General features: G+C 43.0%; 1 protein-coding gene and 1 long non-coding RNA gene across 3 annotated transcripts in view; one reads left to right on the forward strand and one right to left on the reverse strand.

Annotated features, from left to right (window-relative positions):
• Positions 1–23,087, reverse strand: part of ZMAT4 (zinc finger matrin-type 4) — a 441,058-nt gene that overhangs the window by 248,334 nt on the left and 169,637 nt on the right. The gene's annotated exons all lie outside the window — the stretch shown is intronic.
• LOC115469304 lies at positions 220–22,460 on the forward strand. The gene is made up of 3 exons (XR_003941988.1): positions 220–294; positions 18,321–18,326; positions 22,449–22,460. It is a non-coding gene; the product is annotated as an uncharacterized LOC115469304 (long non-coding RNA).

Below are 23,087 nucleotides of genomic sequence, written 5' to 3' on the forward strand. Positions count from 1 at the left end.
TTAGCTTAGCGGAGTTTAAAAAAGGTTTGGATGGCTTCCTAAAGGAAAAGTCCACTATTTCTGGGATAAGCAGTATATAAAATGTTTTGTACAGTTTTGGGATCTTGCCGGGTATTTGTGACCTGGATTGGCCACTGTTGGAAACAGGATGCTGGGCTCGATGGACCTTTGGTCTTTCCCAGTATGGCAATACTTATGTACTTATATGTACTTATGTAATGGCCATGGGAGGAGCATGTGTAGGTTGGGGCGTTCCTGCAATTTATTCACGTTGTTATAGCATTAGGGGGATCAGTGTCTATTTTATGTGCAGGGATTTACATAAGGTTTTCATTGGTGTAAATGGCCGCACCTAAATATAGTTGTGGTTCCTGGAGCTAAGTGCTGTTCTGTAGACCATGTCTAATTTTAAGCACAGTTTATAGAATAGCACCAAATGCTATAATTTGCAGAGTTTATTTTTTTTAGGTGCCATTTATAGAAATTAGTCCGTGGATGGTAATTTTATAATAGGGTCCTAGGTTAATAGGGTAGAAAGGTACTTATTTTTATTTTATTAAGACACAAGTGCCTATGGGGTTCTTTTTCTAAGCCATGGTAAAAGGGGCCCTGCGCTAGCATCAGTGCGTGTTTTTGACACACGCTGAGGCCCCCCATTTACCACAGTGGGTTAAAGGCTGGCCATTTTTGGGGAAAAGAAATGACTGTGCGGTAAGTGAACCACTTGCCACATTACCATTTTTTTTTGCAGGGGGGGTGGGGGGAAACTTACCACCACCCATTCATGTGGCAAGGGCTCCCTTGCTTATCTGGCAGTAACCAGGTAACTCAGCGCGCTGCCCGATTACCATCCGGTAAGCACCAGCGCTACAAAAATAGAAAATATTTTTGTAGCCCCGGAAATAGCATGCACTGGGGTGGAACTACCGCTGGGTTCTTGAGGTAGTCCAGTGGTAGTTCCAGATTGGCATACGGCAAGCCTGTTGCTGCACACCAACCCATTAGTAAACGGGCCCCTGCTAAATAATAAAACAAATCCCGCAGAAATAGTGTCTAGGATGCGGGAGCTGATATTTACACTTGCTCAGAAGCAGGCCTAAATGTTAGCACAAAGTACATACATGCATGCTGTAACCAGGTCTCCCTTCCAGGTGGGAGCCGGGGTTGACCCTGCTTAGCTTTCAGTGGCTTCCGTCTGCTTTCCTAGCCAGCCACCGCACTTTCACTTGCTCTCCCCTCTCCACCTTGCCAGCTGCTGAGAAAATCAGTCCCACTCCAGCAGAAAGAGCAATCCAAGTTCTTTATTGTTACAGATGTCAGCCTTGTCTAAACACCTCCAATTATCAGCAAACTTTAATCCATTTTCAATTACAGGCTTTTGTTTTAAATTCTCCCTCCCCAAACCTCCAGCCACACTATCTTCACCGCAGATAGTTTTGGAGATTTAGCTGGAACCACCTCCTCTCTCACCTCTTACAGTTTAAGTTCCCCCAAAATGCACATGCCTTCCTGTCTTAAAGCCCTTCCCCCCCTTCCACAGCACTACCTCTTGGGAACAGCCAATATGGTAGCAAGTTGTGCTTTCCAGTTGCTCCCCCACTGCTTTGCTCCCAGCTTCCCCCAACTCCACAACCGGGGCAATGCTGAGGCCACAAAAGCTCTCACCCTGTCTGCACGGGTTAGAGCCAAACCACCCACCTCCATACATTCCCCCTTACCTTCTCCTTCTACCTCTGCTTTATTCCACTCCATCTCCTCCTCCTCCCCAAGCTCCACCAGCTGTTCCCCATCTCCAGGATCAGACCTCATCTCCCAATCAGTCATTCCACCCTCCCCCTCCTGAGAGTTCAGCTGACCCTGCACTGGCTTCTGGGGAGTGTAGTTTTTCTCCTGCATTACAGCTTTCCCTGGCAGTTTGATCCCTAGAGGGCGCCCTGCTCTCCTAGCTGGGCTGAATGACCGGGGATGATGCCGGCTGAAAGAACCACTATCCCCTCTCCCTCGTACCAGCCCTCCAGAGTGCTCACACCCCCCCCCCGGCTCAAACGATTGCCAGTCTTCTCCTGTCCTGTACTGGCAATTCGAGAAAGAACATCCGTGTTTGTCAGAAATTTGCCTGATCTATGCTCCACCTTGAATTGATAGGGCTGTAAAGCCAGATACCACCTTGTGAGACGACCATTACTATTTTTCATCTGGCCTAACCACCTCAAAGGCGCATGATCAGTAACCAGAGTAAATTTACGCCCATCTAAATAGTAATGGCACATCTGCACTGCCCATTTTATCGCTAAACATTCTCTCTCTATGGTCGAGTACCGGACCTCATGGGGGAGCAGTTTCCGGCTCAGATACATCAGGGGATGTTCCTGTCCCTCGTGTACCTGAGACAACACAGCCCCCAAACCTACCCCCGAGGCATCAGCTTGCAGTACAAAGGGCTTATCAAAATCCACGGCTCTCAGCAGGGGTTCCTGACACAGGGCCAATCTCAATTCATTGAACACCCGAAGCCCTCCCTCCTCCCATCGTAGACTGTTGGGGGACCCCTTCTGAAGTTTATTAGTGAGGGGTGTAGCAATGGAGGCAAAGTGGGGTATGAACCTCCTATAGTACCCCACTAGGCCCAAAAAGCTCCTTAACTGTTTCTTATTTTGGGGGCAGGGAAAGTCCCGGATACTCGCTACCTTATCCCAGAGCGGAGTTATCTGACCATTCCCCACCCGGTATCCCAGATATTTAACCTTCTCCTGCCCAAAGCAACACTTTTGAGGGTTCAAAGTCAAACCTGCTTGACGGAAAGCCTCTAATACCGCCCTCACTCTTATCATATGAGAGGGCCAATCCTCACTCTGAATGATAACATCGTCCAGGTAAGCCGCTGCATATTGCTGATGTGGTCTTAAAACCTGATCTAACAACCGCTGGCAGGAAGCTGCTGCGGAATTAAGACCAAACGGCATGCGTTTAAATTGATAGAGCCCCATGGGTGTAGAAAAGGCTGTCTTAGGCTTGGCCTCCTGAGTCAGAGGGATCTGCCAATACCCTTTGGTCAAGTCCAGGGTGGACAGATATCGGGCAGTACCCAACCGATCCAATAGTTCATCGATACGTGGCATCGGATAGGCATCAGAATCTGACAGCGCATTAACTTGTCTAAAGTCGATGCAAAACCGCCACGTACCATCGGACTTGGGCACTAACACCACTGGACTCGACCATGGACTGACAGATTCCTCAATGACCCCAAAATCCAGCATCTCCTGTACCTGTCGGACCACCTCTTGTTTCTTTGGGGGTGAGAGACGGTAAGGTCTCTGTCTGACCACCCGGCCCGGCTCCGAGATGATATCATGCATGATAAGGTGGGTTTCCCCTGGGCAAGGAGTCAGTGTTGGATTATTTGTAGTAAATAATTAGCAGATTTTAGTACACACAGCTTCAGCTTTAGAAATGTTAATTTCTTTCTTCATCTCTCTCTCATTCACCCCTGAATAATTCACTGCTGAGTCACTTTAAAGTTGAAGTAACAAAACATCTGTTTACTCACAGTTTGCAGTTAGATTATAATCAGACAGGCTTATATATACATATTACTATACATTTGTATTATCAGCTCCTTCCATGTGCTTAGATGGTAATGGATGCTCACACCACCATAGATCCTCTCAGGTTAGGAGAGATCATGAGCTCCATGTGCTCCATGTGCTGCATCTGCTGTGTCTATCCCCCACAGGAAGTTGCATAGCTGTGTGACCTCTCTAAGTAATTCACATCAGAGGTCACAGAGTAATCACAGAGAAATAATAGGTGACAGGCAATGCATGTAAAATACAATTACATTCCAACAAACCCCTTCTCATGCATAACTGTCATGCAATTATTTATTCATACAAAGTCCAAGCTTTATACGCAGATTCACAAAATGTTCTCTGGGTAACGGTTTGGTCATGATGTCAGCTGTCATCTCACTGGTGTGACAATAGTGTAGACTGATGACCCCTTCTTTCGCCAACTCTCGCACGTTGTGGTATTTCGTTGCGATGTGCTTGGTGCGTGACTGAACCTTGTCATTCTGTGACAGTCGGATGCAGCTCTGATTATCTTCCATTATCTGGATTGGTCTCTTTTCTGCTATTCCGAAATCCAGCAAAAGTTTTTCAATCCACATCAGTTCTCTGCACGCTTCCGATACGGCCACGTATTCAGCTTCTGTAGAAGACAAACTCACAATACTTTGTTTATGACTGGCCCATGAAATTTGTACATTTCCATACATAAACACATATCCACTTGTGGATTTATAATCAGAATGATCCCCTGCCCAATCTGAATCACAGTAACATATTAGTTTTGGATTACTATTGGCTGAAATCTTTAATTTACAATCAATGGTACCCTTTAAATACCTTACCATTCTTTTAACTGCAGTCCAATCTGATTTGGTAGGTGAGCTGACCCTTCTGCTCAAAATTCCTACTGCATTTGCTATATCAGCCCTGTATGTGGTAGCTAGATATAAAAGCTTACCTATGGCTGATCTATATTGGATGTTATCTGGTAAAGGTTCTCTTACTGTTTCATCCTTCAGAAAATCAGTGATCATGGGAGTGCTTACAACTTGGGCATCTTGCATACCTAAACTTTCAATAAGCTCATTTATTTTCTGCTTCTGGCTTAGAAGATAAGAACCATCATTTTGTTTCTCAATTTCTATACCAAGATAGTATGACACATTACCCAGTTCTTTTATCTCAACATTGAGGTTTAAACACTTTACAATGTCCTTGTACTCTTGCTCACTTTTGCTTGCAATGAGCAGATCATCAACAAAAGCTAAAATGTATGCATATTGTCCATTTGTGCACCTAGTGTACAAATATTTATCTGCTTCACCTTGCTTAAATCCTAAATTTGTCAATATTTCATGCAATTTGTCATTCCAACATTCTGCACTTTGCTTTAATCCATAAAGACCTTTGTTTAATTTACACACTAGCTGTCTTTGTTTTGTATTTATAAAACCTGTTGGTTGTTCCATGTACAAGTCTTCAGTTATATCTTCATGAAGAAACGCTGTTTTCACATCAATGTGTTTGACTTGCATGCCTTTTGAGACTGCAATGCTCAGAAGTGTTCTGATTGTCGTGTGTTTCACTACAGGTGCAAACACTTCATCAAAATCTTCTCCATATTTTTGAAGATATCCCTTTGCCACTAATCTGGCTTTATACCTTTCCACTTTTCCTTGTGCATTCCTTTTTAACTTGAATACCCATTTGCATCCTATAGCTTTCTTGCCAGGAGGTAATTTTGTAAGAATCCAAGTATTATTTTTATCCAATGCATCAATTTCTTCTTGTGCAGCTTTATGCCATTCAGCAGCTTCTTCTGCTGGCATTTTCTCAATCTCATCCCATGTTAAGGGCTCTTGAGCTTCTGCTGACTTTGTTAGGTAAGACAGTCTTGGGGGTGGAACACCTATGTTTTCCCTGGATGAGCGTCTGACAACAGGTTGGTCTGACCTTTCCGCATCCTCTAAATCTGAGAGTCCTTCTCCAATTGATTCCCCTTCTCCAACTGTACTGTCTTCTTCAATGATTCTTTCTGTGTCTGCTTCCTCTGCCTGTTCCTCGTTAGATACAGGTGAGTTGCTTTCAGACATCTGCCTTGGTATGGCATTTATATACACTGGCATGTCTATTATGGTTCTAGTTTCATATTCTGGATGATAAGGCTCATCTGGGATAATCCAGCCTTTATCAACCCTTTTGTTTTCATCAAAATATGTAACATGTCTTATGCCAACAATGCCAGTTTTCAGATTCAAAATTCTATATCCTTTGTGTCCTGGAGTATAGCCAACTAAAATGCCCTTTTCTGTTGTGGAATCCAGCTTATGCCTTCTTTGCTTTGGTATATGAGCATATGCTGTACTTCCAAATGTTCTTATGTGTGACAGGTTTGGCTTCCTACCATGCCATGCCTCATGTGGTGTGCGCTCAGCGCCTTTAGTTGGCATTCTGTTTTGTAGGTACACTGCTGTGAGAATTGCTTCCCCCCATAGTCTTTTAGGGAGATTGCTATCTGACAGCATACATCTGGTCATTTCCACAAGTGACCTAAATTTTCTCTCTGCAACAGAATTTTGCTCTGGTGTATAAGCTACTGTTGTGATATGCTGAATGCCTTCTTGTTCTAGAAATGTGCGCATGCTTTGTGAAGTGAACTCACCACCATTGTCGGTCTGAAAAACCTTTGGTTTTCTTTCAAATTTATTGCTCACCATGGCTACGTATTTCTTCAGCATGTCTGTGACTTGACTTTTCTCTTTCAGCAAATAGGCCACACAATATCTAGAGAAATCATCCAAGAATATTAGCACAAATCTGTTATTTCCCAATGATGGGATATTAAACGGTCCACATAAGTCACTGTGTATTAAGTCCAGCACTTTATTACTCCTATTTCCTGTGTATGCAGGAAATGAGGGTCTCACACCTTTTTGAGTAACACAGTCTATGCATTTCTCCATTTTACCAGCATCTGCACTTATCTGAATGCCAGTGGCCAGTTGCTTACTGTAAAGATCCTGGATCACCTTAGAATCACGATGTCCCAGGCGGCGGTGCCAGATTTCCAGACTACATTTACCATCATTCTTCCTTACTTGCGCCATATGTGAGGCTTCACCTGAAATGCTCAGTTTATAAATATCATTATGCATAAAAGCTTCAGCATACACTTCATCATTTTTAGAGATTGTGCACTTACTGTTTTCAAAATGAATCACAAATCCCTTCTTATCTAATGTAGATACACTAAGCATATTGCAAACTGCTTGGGGAATATACAAGACATCACTTACAGGAATTTCTTTAACTTCATTAGACACTTTGCATTTTAAGAATCCAATCCCTTTTGCTTGGATCTTAGCAGTCCCTGCGTTTGCAGTTTTAAGAATACCTTCCTCTGGACACATTTCCTGAAAGAAATCCTTACAATTGGTTAAATGGCATGTGCTCCCTGAATCCAAAATCCAAGTACTTTCATTTGAATTATTATTTACCATAGTCAAAGATTTTTCTGCCATTAGAAAGCCCTTGTGTTTATCTTTGTCCTTCATACATTTCCTGGTTTGAAAATTCTTTAGTTCCATTGGCTTAGGTGAGCTAGAGGGAGTGTTTTGTGTTTCCTTACACCATTTAGATACATGTCCCTCCTTTCCACATGAGTAGCAAATCAGCTTGCCCTTGGGTGGAGTTTTCCCATAGCTCCGCCTTCCTCTGTTCTTTGCCAAGAAATTTGTTTCATTTCTCTCTGACTTGCTTTGAGAACACATCTCCTCAGAATCATTTATTATGCATTCCTGCCTTAGTTTTGATGTTGCCTGTTCAAAAGATTGCCCTTCAATGGCCTCATTTACAGACCTAAAAACATCAAACTTCTTTGATAGTGAGGTAAAAAGAAATGCTCTTTTCAATGCATCACACATGGGAATTCCAGAAAGTTCTAGCTTTTGAAATGAAGACATAAGATGCATAATGTGATCATTACATTTACTTTTATCCCTTAATTTGGTTTCATTCAACTCTGCCAACCAAATTGGTTGCTGCTTTGCATATGTAGTTGCATACATAGTTCTCAGTTTATATAAAATGTCCTTTGGTGTATCTTTTCCCTCCACTAATATGGCTTGTTTCTCTGAGAGAGCTTCCAAAAGCATGCACTTCACATAATAGTTTGCACTGTCCCATTCAGCCATATTTTCAGCTGTTCTGTCTTGGTCTAAGCATATATTTAATCTTTTTGCTCGAAGGAGACATATGAATCTTAGTTCCCACTGCCGATAATTAAACTCAGTTAATTTAGGCACCTTGAGAGAATAGAACAATGGTGAATTTCTTCCCTCAGCCATTTTCTTAGCCTTCTGTCTGCTGTGTGGGGGGAGAGAGAGACAGACTGAATCTTTCCTTTAAAACTTAAGAGAAAAATGTGGCCTTTTTTTCTGCCTGGTAATATTTCTCTTCTTTTTCAATTCCTGGACCCTGGGCCCATAACCCTTTTGTTGGATTATTTGTAGTAAATAATTAGCAGATTTTAGTACACACAGCTTCAGCTTTAGAAATGTTAATTTCTTTCTTCATCTCTCTCTCATTCACCCCTGAATAATTCACTGCTGAGTCACTTTAAAGTTGAAGTAACAAAACATCTGTTTACTCACAGTTTGCAGTTAGATTATAATCAGACAGGCTTATATATACATATTACTATACATTTGTATTATCAGCTCCTTCCATGTGCTTAGATGGTAATGGATGCTCACACCACCATAGATCCTCTCAGGTTAGGAGAGATCATGAGCTCCATGTGCTCCATGTGCTGCATCTGCTGTGTCTATCCCCCACAGGAAGTTGCATAGCTGTGTGACCTCTCTAAGTAATTCACATCAGAGGTCACAGAGTAATCACAGAGAAATAATAGGTGACAGGCAATGCATGTAAAATACAATTACATTCCAACAGTCAGGACATCCCGAAACTCCTCCACAAGTGCCTGAACCTCTTTCTGCTGACTCCCTGGCAATGTAGTCGCAATCTGCGGTTCTCCTGCCTTAAATATCTCCGTGATCTGTGGTCCTAATTCTTCCTCAGCTTCTATCCTAGACTGACCAAATAGTCCCCTTCTCTCCTGCCAAGGTTTAAGCACATTAATATGATAGGTCTGCCCCCGGCCTTGCTCATTCCTTACTAAGTAGGTGACTGGACCTAACTTCTTTTCTATGACAGCAGGACCCCTCCAGCGTCCCGTGAACTTATGAGGTGAGTCTGAAACCATGATCAAGGCTTTGTCCCCCACCTCCAATGCCCTCTCCTCCCCTTTCCGGTCATAATAGGCTTTCTGATAATCCTGACTGCTCTCCCAGTGTTGCTGAGCCCCGCGGCTCAATTTATGCAACCGTTCCTTCAGCTTCACTAGATAGTTCACTACATCCCGATCCTCCTCTTCCGGAGGAACCCACTGCTCCCTTAACACATCCAACACTCCCCGGGGTGATCTCCCATACATCAATTCAAATGGTGATACGCCCAGAGAGGCCTGAACATTCTCCCTACACACATACAAAACAAATGGTAACAATAGATCCCATTCCTCATGGGAGGAACCTAACCCTTTCCTCAACAACATTTTCAAGGTTTTATTGAATCTCTCCACCAGGCCATTAGTCTGAGGATGGTAAGCTGCGGTCCGAATATGCTGTATCCCGAAAGCCTCCCACACCTGGGCCAGGGTTCGTGACATGAAATTGGTCCCCCGGTCGGTAATCATTTCCCTAGGAAACCCCACCTCACAAAAGATCCGAATTAGCTGGGCCGCAATAACTTTCGCTGAGGTGGTACGAAGCGGCACGGCCCAGGGATACCTTGTGGCCATATCCATGATCACTAGAATATAGGAATACCCCCTTCGGGACTTATCAATGGGCCCGATCATATCCATTGCCATACGGGTAATAGGAGTCCCTATACGGGGAAGGGGTCGTAGGGGCACTCTGTTCGGTGTTTGCTCTGATACCCTCTGACACTGACTACAGGAGCTGCAAAATTGTTCCACCTCTTTATACACCCCGGGCCAGTAAAATCTGTTTAATACCTGCCGGAGAGTATTCTGAGCCCCCTTGTGACCCCCTAGGATATGATCATGAGATACCCGTAACACCAGATCCCTAAACCCCCTCGGTACTACTAACTGTTTCTGAGGTTCCTTCCCCCCTGCTAAACAGGACAGCCGATATAGCAACCCCTTGTCACTAACAAACCGAGGGAAGCTGGTTTCTCCCTCTTGATCTACCCGCTCCCACGCATACTGCAATGTCTGGTCATCTTTTTGCTCTTTGGAAAAATCAGGGAATCTCTCTAACACCTGTTCCGTATCCCCTGGGAACCTCCCCTGATGAAGGAGCTCTTGACAATGCTGCCGCCTTTGCTCCTGACCTCGTTTCTTTTGCTGAGAGCCTTTCCTGGTCTTCCCCGGCCGCCCCATAACCTCTCCCTGGAATGGAAATACTTGTGCCAGGGACAGTTCCTGCTCCTTCTCCTGCCTCTCCTGGGCCCGGGTAGATACCAAGGCTTGCTTACCACCAAGGCAGTATGTGAATGGAGCCCAATCCCGTCCTAAAATGAGATCCTGAGGTAGCCTAGGAAGTACAGCCACCCACACCCACTGAAGGCCCTCCTGGTCCTGTATGTCTACTAGCCGGACCGGATACCTTGAGGAGGCCCCGTGTATGCACTGAATAGCCACGGACCGGTCTCTCTTCCTACCCTGCTGACCCCCTTTCCGGGCAATCTGCCCCCACAACTTCTGGGAGCACATTGTCTGGTCCGCTCCTGAGTCTAAAAGTCCTTCCACCGGGACCCCTCCTATCTTAACCCAATGCGTAAACTGGGGTTCCTTAGAGGGGGTTACCTGAGATATGAGCCCCAACTTGGCCCTACAATCCCTCCTCACATGTCCCGACTTCCCACATCGGTAGCACATTCTATCATCCTCCTTAGGACCGTCCTCCCTCCACCCAGATCCTTTGAACATTTTACCCCGACCACCCCGCCAGACCCCCTCTCCCCCCCCTGAGTATTGTGACTCCAGGAAGTATTCAAAGCCTTTGATAGCTTCTTCCAGAGTCTCACATCCCTTCCTGATCAAATTAACCCTGATACTGTCCGGTAGAGCCTCTAAAAACTGCTCCAGCACCAGATCCTGCATCAACTGAGTCACTGCCCTCTTATCAGGCTCTAGCCATTTGGTAGCCAAGTCCATCAGCTTCTGAGCCAAGGCCTTCGGAGTCTCCCCCTCCCTCCACCTCCAACTCCGAAAGCGCCTGCGATAAGTTTGTCTGCTTACCCCATACCGGTCCAAAATAGCCGTTTTCAGCTTCTGATAATCCACCACGTCCCCTGGCAACAGGCTCCGAAAAGCTGCCAGGGCTTCCCCCGACAGGGCAGGAGCCAGTCTAATGGTCCATTGCTCTTGAGGCCAGGCAGCCGCCAATGCTACCCTCTCAAAAGTCCCCAGATAATCCTCAATGTTGTCCTGCTCTGTTAATTTGCCCCAAGGCAACCAATTAACTCGTCCAGGCTCCATGCTTCCAGGCACAGCTCCAGTAGCTGTAGACTCCAACGAAGTACTCTCCTTCCTCGGTAGGGGTACTGCCCGTAACAATTCCTGCACCACCTCCAGCACCGGTTGTATCTGTGCTCGAGAAGCAGCCAAGGAATCCTCTAGAAGTCTCTGAGCCATTTCCTTCTGCTTTTGGAACTGGTGGGCCATAAAAGACAGCAGCTCCTTCGACTCCATGTCGGCTTAGCCACTGGTACCTGTGAGAAAGGGAAAGACAAAGAACACTCTCCAAGTGCGGTATTACCACCACTCTGGCCCTCTATATCCCCCTCCTCCTGGTTACCCGAGTCCCGTATATGCTTACCGGAACTCGGAGTAATGCACGCTTCTTTATCCGGCGGGTTGTTCAGATGATCCCACCACTGCCACCACTTTGTAACCAGGTTCCCCTTCCAGGTGGGAGCCGGGGTTGACCCTGCTTAGCTTTCACTGGCTTCCGTCTGCTTTCCTAGCCAGCCACCGCACTTTCACTTGCTCTCCCTCTCCACCTTGCCAGCTGCTGAGAAAATCAGTCCCACTCCAGCAGAAAGAGCAATCCAAGTTCTTTATTGTTACAGATGTCAGCCTTGTCTAAACACCTCCAATTATCAGCAAACTTTAATCCATTTTCAATTACAGGCTTTTGTTTTAAATTCTCCCTCCCCAAACCTCCAGCCACACTATCTTCACCGCAGATAGTTTTGGAGATTTAGCTGGAACCACCTCCTCTCTCACCTCTTACAGTTTAAGTTCCCCCAAAATGCACATGCCTTCCTGTCTTAAAGCCCTTCCCCCCCTTCCACAGCACTACCTCTTGGGAACAGCCAATATGGTAGCAAGTTGTGCTTTCCAGTTGCTCCCCCACTGCTTTGCTCCCAGCTTCCCCCAACTCCACAACCGGGGCAATGCTGAGGCCACAAAAGCTCTCACCCTGTCTGCACGGGTTAGAGCCAAACCACCCACCTCCATACATTCCCCCTTACCTTCTCCTTCTACCTCTGCTTTATTCCACTCCATCTCCTCCTCCTCCCCAAGCTCCACCAGCTGTTCCCCATCTCCAGGATCAGACCTCATCTCCCAATCAGTCATTCCACCCTCCCCCTCCTGAGAGTTCAGCTGACCCTGCACTGGCTTCTGGGGAGTGTAGTTTTTCTCCTGCATTACAGCTTTCCCTGGCAGTTTGATCCCTAGAGGGCGCCCTGCTCTCCTAGCTGGGCTGAATGACCGGGGATGATGCCGGCTGAAAGAACCACTATCCCCTCTCCCTCGTACCAGCCCTCCAGAGTGCTCACAATGCATATTATATAAAATAACCCCCTGATATTCAGCTGGCAGTGGGCTGCGTAGTTGCTGTCCACTGCTGGCGTTAAATCCGGATAGTCAATGCTGGGCCGTTTCTGGTGACTGGCATTGAATATCCAGTTTTATTTTTGACTGCAGCAACTTAACTGGTTAAGCCAATATTCAGTGCTAACCAGTTAAGTGCTTAGTGGCTAATGAAAGGCTGCATAAATTGCAGGCCTATTTTAGTCGCTAAACATAGTCTGTTTGGAGCTGAATATCCACGCCTAACCGGCTATGTCATGTGATACAGCTGGTTAGTGGCACCAAAAGTGATTGCCCTGTATTTTTCCTATTGTAAAATAGAAAATACACAAATTTCTGGACAGTCCTAACTATTCCTAAACTGTGCAGCTCTCAAGTTGCCATTTCTCTCAATGGAGGTGGGTGAATAGGAGTGGCCTAGTGGTTAGGGTGGTGGACTTTGGTCCTGGGGAACTGATGAACTGAGTTCAACTCCCACTTCAGGCACAGGCAGCTCCTTGTGACTGGGCAAGTCACTTAACCCTCCATTGCCCCATGTAAGCTGCATTGAGCCTGCCATGAGTGGGAAAGCGCGGGGTACAAATGTAACAAAAATATAAAATATATAAATAAATGCCACAGGGATCTGTACTGGGATCAGTACTATTTAATATAAATTTAATGTGGACAAATGCAAAGTGATGCACATTGGGAAGAATAATCTGAATCATAGTTACCTGATGTTAGGGTCCACCTTGGGGGTAAGTTCCCAAGAAATAGCTAGGTGTTGTTGTAGACAATATGCTGAAATCTTCTGCTCAGTCTAAGGCGGTGGCAAAAAAAACAAACAGGATGCTAGGAATTATTAGGAAAGAGATGGAAAATAAGACCAAGAATATTACAATGCCTCTGTATTACTCCATAGTGCGACCTCACCTTGAGTATTGCATTCAGTTCTGGTCGCCATATCTCAAAAAAGATATAGCAGAATTAGAAAAGGTTCAAAGAAGAGCGACCAAAATGATAAACAGAATGGAACTCCTTTCATATGAGGAAAGGCTATAGAGGTTAGTACTCTTCAGCTTGGAAAACAAACAGCTAAGGAGAGATATGATTGAGGTCTACAAAATCCTGAGTACTGTAGAATAGGTAGAAGTGAATCGATTTTTCACGCTTTCAAAAAGTACAATGGCTTGGGGAACAGTCAATAAAATTACATGGAAATACTTTTAAAACAAATAGGAGGAAATATTTTTTCACTCAAACAGTTCAGCTCTTGAAATCTTTGCCAGGGGATATAGTAACGATGGTTAATATTTCTGAGTTTAGAAAATTCCTGGAAGAAACGTCCATAGCGTGCTATTGAGACAGACATGGGGAAACCTCTACTTGCCCTGAGATTGGTAGCATGGAATGTTGCTACTATTTGGGTTTCTGCCAGGTACTTGGTTTGGCCACTGTTGGAATCAGGATACTGGTCTAGATGGACCAATGATCTGACCCAGTAAGGATATTCTTATGTTCATCTACATGTGCAGTCAATCAGCACATGTAAATGCTGCTATTTCCCAATGTAGATGCTTTTAAAATGACCTCCTACATATTGTACAAGACTAGAATGTATTGTGCTGTTCATTTATGGGGAAACAACAACTTTAGGAACATACTTTAAATAATAGCATATAAATCATTAATGAGACTGAGACCCCAACAGAGGTAATTCAGAAGAGGACCAAACTAATTCAAGATGAGTAACATTATTAGGGTAAACTCATTCTTACTAATGACAGGGTTTTGAAGGACCTATGGCACAATTATTATCACTTCTATCAAGACTATTTTACATCAAGCAATTTTCTACAACCCTCTGAAGACTGCAGCAAATGGTGTTCTACAGCTATAGAAATACATTCACAAGGTCATGAAAAATGAATTCTAATAAAAGTGCTATTCATAACAACCATGAGTCAGATACCTCAAAGGAAAATATGTACATAAAATAAATAGAAGACCCTTGCTGAATGCCAACAACTGAGCCATAAAGGAGACTCCCTTGAAAATGAGTTGTTCATCTGGACAAGATTTAGACATAGCTGGGTCTCCAGCTATCCTATCTTGAAGGAGAGTATGCTGTTTTTGCTGAGTGTTTTATCCACTATGTACCATCAGCAGAGCAGTAAGATCACCTTGGGGCTGATTTAGGCTGCCTTTGATACAGTTAATCATAATAATCAGTAGTTTTATAATGATTACCTAAAATAGATTTTCAGAGACCAGCATTGGCATGGTTTACTTCTTTCTTACAGCATTCATGACAGCAGGGAATCTTGGGTTTGTCAAACTCATGGGTGCTTCTGACTTGGATGCCCCAGGACTCTGCTATCCTCTGTCCTTTTAATTTTTTATCAAACTTTTAGATTGTGTTCCAAACAAAATATTTGCACCGAAAATTAGAGCTACAAAAAGCTTAGAGTAAGAAAATCAAGGTAAAATAATGTTTGCACAAAAGAGAAAAAAAACACAAACTAAACAAGTCTAAAAATGTAAAAGGTTAATGCAGATAACTAGCAAGGAAATGAGAAAGGGGAAAAAGGGAAAAAATATATATATTGCATCTTAGGATAATGGTACTTTAAACTTTGCAGTCCCTAGTGATACTACTACTACTACTTATCATTTCTATAGCATACTGTAAGTACAGATGATTCAACTACAGGAATAGGGATGAATAGAGGAATAACTGACTAGGATTGGCAAGTGATGCTAGGGATCCAGGTTTGAGACCACAGCTACCAGCCTGATGGTTAATGAGGTAGTGGATTCTTTGCCAGTTAGCTTTCTATGAACACAACCTTGTGGACAGTGGTCTGCCTGTATTTGCAGCAAGTCTACATTGAAAAGGCTTAAACTGTTCCCTTGAGACAATATGGTTTATAATAACACAAGCAATTGGCTTGTGGGCCTCTAGGATTGCAGTTCGACACCCCTGTCCAATAGGTACACCTTGTGTTAGGTCATTTATCTGCTTATCTCTTCTGGGGAAACAGGGCTGGTAGCTGTGGTCTCAAACCTGGATCCCTAGCATCACTTGCCAATCCTAGTCAGTCATTCTTCTATTCATTCCTACTACTCAACGAACCAGGCACAGGGATCAGGACCATAGCATTCAGCCATCTTGGGCTTTCTCCTCTGTGCGTTTTAATATCTTTCTTAAACTATTTTCCCCCAGATTCTATATATGGTACAACAAAACTACAGCCTGAAACAGACATTACATAACTCTTCGTCTCTATGAATCCCCAATGTGTCTATAACACATGAACCTTCGACCACAATAACTCTTTGTATTTGTTTCTCTGCCGGAGATGGCGAACACCTCTACGGTACTATGTAAGCCACATTGAGCCTGCAAAAAGGTGGGAAAATGTGGGATACAAATGTAACTAACAAATACATAAATAAAAATGGGCACTGATCCAAGATGTGAGAATTAAATTGGTTAATGAGCTAATTTGTGCCAATGATTGGGTACGAATTGGCACCAATTAGGAATTGGGCACACATTTTGCTATGTGCTCTTCTATATCATGTGCACCCAAATCCCATAGTGTACAATCCAAAAGGGGGTGCGGCCATGGGAGGTGCATAGGAGAATCAGGGGCATTCCTTAAAAGTTATGCACAGTGTTCTAGACCACCGGAGATATGCATCCAAATTGGGTGCTGGGAATTACACCTGGTTTCAGCAGGCATAAGTCCTGGCACCTAAATCTGGGGGCCAAAACCGGCATTCAGTGCTATAGTGAGAACTCATCTTTGAGTGCCGATTTTTTTCGGCTCCGATATTTGAGCACTATTTATAGAATTTTCCCCCTTGTGACTTGTTTTCAAAGCCTGGGTTGAATTATTATTTATTTATTTTTTACAGACAACCTTCAGTAATGGTTCTTATTGTGAGATACCCATTTGTTGTACATAAGTACATAAGTATTGCCATACTGGGAAAGACCAAAGGTCCATCAAGTCCAGCATCCTATTTACAATAGCGCCCAATCTAGGTCACAAGTACCTGGCAAGATCCCAAAACAATACAATACATTTATGCTGCTTATAAGCAGTGCATTTTCACCAAGTCCATTTTAATAATGGTCTATGGACTTTTCTTTTAGGAAGTCATCCAAACCTTTTTTAAACCCCACTAAGCTAACTGCTTTTACTACATTCTCTGGCAACAAATTCCAGAATTTATTTTCATATTGAGTGAAGAAATATTTTCTCCAGTTCGTTTGCATCATTGCGTTACTTCCTGTTCCGGGGCAGAGGGAGCATGAAAACGAAGAGCCGGCAGGCGTGCGTGCACCTGGGGGGGGGGGGTTCTTTCGCCTGGGGGCGTCACGCTGTTCCGGGGGGGGCGCTGCACCCGGGGGGGGGGTGGGGCACATCGGCGATCCGCCCCGGGTGTCAGCCCCCCTAGGAACGCCACTGAGCAAGAGGCAGGCTGCTCCAGCCTCCAATGCCAGCACTTTCATGGATGCTAAAATTCATGAACTGAGCATGCATGGAAGTGCCAGCATTTGTGGCTAGAGCATCCTGCTAACTTCTACTGCTGCTGCTCAGGCAACCATTTTGATCCTGGCACAGCTTTGCCCAGGTTCCACTGGATTACCAGTTAAGCCCGATGTGTAGCTCCAAGGGAAGGTCAGGATGGTGGGGGTATAAAGGGGGAGAGGCTGGCTATGGGGAGATGCTTAGGCCTAGGAAGCATGTGGGGATTGTTGCCACAGAATCTACATTGAGAGCAACCATAATACCAGACTTCCGATAATGTAATGCACCTACCAACTCTTCTTCAGGTAGTGTTAAGTGCAGAGGCACTGTCGGCAGTTGTGACAGTGTACAATACTGTTCTGCACACTAGCTGTCACTGCTCCGCTCTGCCCCTATTTATGTAAAGATGCTAGCATGGGATTTTTACTGCACTGGCTAGTTTTAATGCACAGTAGGCATTAGCATGGGTCCATGCTTTCTGCCATGCAGTAAAACGTTCACTAGCTGCTTAACACAGCTTAATAAAAGGGCTTTTATGCCTATAATTCTGGCTTTTCATATGTAAACTGCCTAGAAGTGACAGAAATAAATTAATAAAAAGCCAAATTCTTGGTCTCTAGGGGGAGTAATTAGAAATGGACTCGGAGTTACCATAGTCTGTGGAGAGATCTGGTTTGGAAGAAACCCACACTAAGGGCTTTGGGCTTTTTAAACAAGATTGGAACTTGGTCCTTCATTTTATATATGTCATCTTTTCAAAATGGTTGAGTGGGTTAGTGAAGGAACTTACTCAATACTGAGGGTGCTCAGCAACCACTGCACCCACAGAACTGGCACCTATGCTTTATTTCTTTTTCCACATAGATTGTCCTGCATCGAAAAACAGTTTTTTTTTTCTGCAGGAGAAGGAAATTCTTGCTATGCAACAGAACTCCTTTGCCTTGGTGCCCTTTTCCATTAATGATTCTCAGGCCAGTGTGCTAAATATGATACACAATTAAGCTGTTTTGGATCCAAATCATTTAAGGACAGTCTTAAATTCTTTGAACTCTTAGATGGCTGAGAGAATTTCTGCAATAGCCTTTTGATTTATGATAGTAGCACTTTGAATTGTTTGTTAATTGATCCTCATACTGGCATCCTCCTACTTCTTTCTTAAGAACCCCCCCCCCCCCCCCACCTGATATTCAGACAGTGGCAGGCAGTGCAGTTAGCAACTGCTGGTGGCGTTGACCCCGGATATTCAATGATGGGCCACTGGCGACTAGCATTGAGTATCTGGTTTCAGTTTTGTCCGTGGCAAATTAGCACTTAGTATCGGCTTAACCGGTTAACAGGTTAAAGATAAGCTGCAAAAGTAGTAGGCAGGCCTATCTTAATTGCTAAACTTAGGTGGCTAGTGCTGAATAGTCATGCTTAACCAGTTAAGTCACACAGCAAGCTGCTAAGCACTAATATCCAGTGGAGATAACCAGCTATTGCATGCTGAATGTTAGCAGTGAGCTGGCTAAGTGCTATTTAACTGCCCAGGAGCCATTTCTTGGCCAGTTAAATAGCACTGAATATTGGGCTCTTTATCTATTTATTTATTTATTTAGATTTTGCTCACACCTTTTTCAGTAGTAGCTCAAGGTGAGTTACATTCAGGTACTCTGGATAGTTCTCCATCGCAGGAGGGCTCACAATCTAGTTTGTACCTGAGGCAATGGAGGTTAAGTGACTTGCCCAAGATCACAAGGAGCAGCAGTGGGATTTGAACTGGCCACCTCTGGATTGCAAGACCAGTGCTCTAACCACTAGGCCACTCCTCCATTCCTCTCCACTCCACTATTTACTTTATGGCTCCTTAATTTTTTTTTGATCTCCTTTATTTCTTATAAATTGGACTATAATTGGAACATCATGTTAATTTTTTTCATGAAGAACTTAGACACCCTTTTACTAATCTGTATTAGGTTCTAATGCATGCCTAATGCAGCAAAAATGGCCTAATGCAAGATGCACTAGAGCATCCTGCATTAGTTTTGCTGTCTGTGGGAGTTAGCCATGTTATATTTAATTATTACAAACAAAACAAAGGAGGGATTAGACCAATGTGGTTCCAATACACATGGTTTATTAAGAGTAAATCAACCTTGTATAACGAAAACAGTGACTCGATGCAATCCTGTGTCTCTAGAGGACCCCTTAATTGTTTGTCAAGTATGACCTTGATTTATAAAATGGAAAAAAAATAAATTATGTGTGCTGAGATTAGCACACTGCTTTACATCAGCCACCCTATGTAACCCCTAGCGGGATAGAGGATGGTACAATAACCTTACAGACTTCTCAGTTTGTCCAGGTAAAATGGCTGTACTAGAAAACACAAGATGCTCATGTTCACAACAGAACTGTTAAAGATTTTCTTGGGTCTAAAATATATCAAGGCAGTAACTGTCAATTGCTTTAGACAATAATGGAACAATTTTATAACAAACACTCACATATGTGTACCTAGATGTGTCAATGCTACAAGCATGGTGTCTATGTGCTATTCTTACATCACACACAGGGGCGGAGCATGGGCACTACTTTTATCTTCTGTTTATATATATATACCTACATTTATTTGTCTTTATTTCCTTTGCGATCCTGTTTCTGTACAAGTATTATTGCTTGTTAATTTTTGGTTAAAGCATAATTTATAAAAAACAAAAACAAAACACTAAGGGCCCTGCTACTAAACCGCATTGTAGGCGTACTAACTTTTTAGCATGCGCTAATGATAGAGACCCCCACTAAAATGTTTGCGCTCCTACAGCACAGCTTAGTAAAGGTCCCAAGTTACATACATCTCTGTAACACTTAGGCAGTTCTATGGCTGGCCTAAGTGTGAGCACCTAAACGTTAAGAGTTATATTTTATACATGGTGCTGCATGAAAAAAAAATATGCTTAAGTGTATTCCCCTAAAGTATTCCTAAATTTTATAGAATAGGCTTAAATTTCCATGTGGTATATAGAATAGGCTGCGTACCTCTCCATGTGATCATGTTTAACTTGGCGTAAATCCCAACACCTATATTAGGCGCAGACCGGGTGTATTCTATAATAATGCACATAGATTTTAGAAATGCCTATTCCATGCCCATAACCATGCCCCCTTGTGACTTGAAATTTAAGCATACCACATTATACATAACGTGAACAGGCTGTCAGCATTAGCGCATGGCAGCTGCTAGCGCAGCTTAGTAAACAGGGGTGTTCGTGAGTTGTGTGTGTAAATTGTAATTAATGCCAATTAGTGCTAATTGCTTGTTAACATCCAATTGACAGCGCTGATTGCTAATTAACCAATTAAATTATGTGCATTGTTATAGAATACGCTTTGATTTCTGCATGGACAATAAGGTGCGATATATAGAATTTCAGAATAAGTGCTTTAATATCAGGTTGTGCTAGCGTTTTATAATGGAAAATAGACATACATTCTATTACAGAATAGCTTCTACTGCACACCCTCAGGCACCTGATTAAGAGGAAAATTGCAAAGTTTATTCCAATCTGCCGTTATTTTTGCCACTAATATCAGTTTCTCCAGTCATCTTCACCTGGTCTCAGAAATGGATATGGGATTATTTATTAACATTTGACTGACCATTCAGATATCATTTATAGATATTTGCAAATATTTTAGTCTGCAGTAGTCAAAATAATATAACTGTGATATTTATTTTGGGTAAGTTTTTTCTGTCTTTCTGCAGTATAGAGCTCTGGCTACACTGGGCATAAGAAAAGATCAAAACGCAAATGCAATAAAATTTTATTTTAAAACCCTGATATACTAAAACTCCTTGTTGCATGTATAATAAGAATATAACATTTATTTATTGGATGAAATATATATAGACCTTCCAAGTTTGCCAGAATAGCTCATTAAATGAACTCACTAAAGACATCAGCAGCTCGTAGTAACTAGCCATTTCTCATTAAGAAGATATAATGATGCTACATAAACAAATAACTGCAATTTACTAAGTACTATACATAAGCGGCACATCCTGACATTGCCTTGCCCTGTGCCCATGTGCCGCAGCCCTGCTATGGAGGGATCTGTTTTAGAGGTGAGAAATGTTTCAGAGGCACAGGTTTGAGGAGGGGTTTAGGCTTATTCACACATTTTTAAAATACAGGCATATATGTGGAAATTGAACCAGTAACTTTATGCATGCCAGAGAGCAGGTGTAAATGTGTAATCCTCTGAACTGATGTAATAAAATAAAAGAGTGCCCCTTTGGTGCCAGTGAGGCATTACTGAAGAGCTGGGAATTCTGTTGCTTGATAAGGGAAGAGGAAGAATAAAAACTGCCCAGTAGTTTCCAACATTGGTGTGACAAGAGGTCCCATAGACCATCATGTGCAGGAACTGCAGGACAGAACTCAGGTAAATAGTGAAATGCAGTGCAAGGGGTCTTCAGGATTAGAGGGTCTTTTTTCAGCTCCATAATCAGGATTCCTCTTCTTCTACCTAGGCATGATATTTCAGAGAGCCCAGATGCAGAGACATCATTTCCCCCAAGGGTGAAAATCTGTACAGTTTTCCTTAAAAGCAGATTCCTCTCAGTCTGTTTCTGAATAATCCCCACAGGCTCAAATTCCTCCTTTTAGGCTTATTCAAACAGTAGGTGTGGGGGAGAGTCCTGGTGTGGTCCCCTCCTAGGTTGAGGGATTATATCTCTAAATGATATTTGGAATTGTGGCTCTTGGGACGTAATCTCTGGTTAAGGGATTTATTTCTGAGCTGTCTACATTTTCTAAGGGTCATGACAATAAATTGGACTATTTGAGGGCTTCTACTGCCAAAACAGAGGCTCACTCCAAGAAAGCAAAGCTCCTAATTTGATGTCCTAAATTATGCTCCTAAATTTGTAACTTATTTTCAGCCAAACTTAGCAGCCTAAATGTTAAACTGAAAATTCAGAAGAAAGCGGACCTCCGCAATGGAAAAACCAAGAAAAGAACACAGCGAAAGTGACAAGATTATAAATTTAGACCTGCCATTCATTTGCCTAGATTTATCTGCGCTGTACTGAAAATCAGTGCTAAACTCAAACTTTTTCCCCCCACCTTTGTTACAATTCACTTTTTATGCTCCTTACATCTTTAATAGGGTCCCAAAATTTCACCAAACTGCGGTTTTACCACATGGTAGCTGCAAATTTAGTGTAGCAGCTGTTGGAGGCATTCCCAACATTTTTTTTTAAATTGCACATCACGCATTTACATTGAGAATAATACATGAACACTTAGGTCCTCCTAGTTAGGAGGCAGTTTTTGGTCTTATGTGAACTCTACATTAGGCATTACCCCCTAAGGGGGAGATTCTATATATGGCGCCTAAAAAATCCGCATGAAAAACACTTCCGACTATGCGTATTCTATAAGTGGCGTCTAGATTTAGGCACAGTACATAGAATACGCTTAGTCGATATTCCAGCACCTAAAACTACATGCCTCCATTTACAAAAACATTGATGAACACTATATGATTTTCTTTGTGTATGTATCTCATTTAACCTTCTGAATAAGCCATGAGCAGCATTATCATTACTTGTCTTGTTGGGCAGACTGGATGGAGCGTTCAGGTCTTTATCTGCCGTCATTTACTATGTCTTTATTCACAATAGCACAATTGACCGACACGTGACATGTTTCGGCCGTGAGGCCTGGGTCAGGGGTCTATAAATAATATACATAAAAAACACACAAATGTAGTTAAAAACATAATCAAACCATAAAACTCCAAATGACATTTTATGCATATTTAAACCATTGAGACAACTTAATTAATAAAATAAACATACAAATACATGTATCTTAAATTATAATAAATAAAATGTTAATGAATAAAAATGCAAATATATACATCTTGAATGTTTGTTCGCTACTCCAGTACAGTGCTATGCTTTAGTTGGCGAGCCTGTCTTTTTCACGACTACGATTTTTAAGGGCTATTTGGCACGTCCATAGGCACCAGCCCCTTTCCAGTAATTGTGGTGTTTACCACATTCTTCGCGTTTTTGTAAGTTATCCA

The sequence above is a fragment of the Microcaecilia unicolor genome, chromosome 4 (assembly GCF_901765095.1).
Source record: "Microcaecilia unicolor chromosome 4, aMicUni1.1, whole genome shotgun sequence".
Lineage (NCBI taxonomy): Eukaryota > Metazoa > Chordata > Amphibia > Gymnophiona > Siphonopidae > Microcaecilia > Microcaecilia unicolor.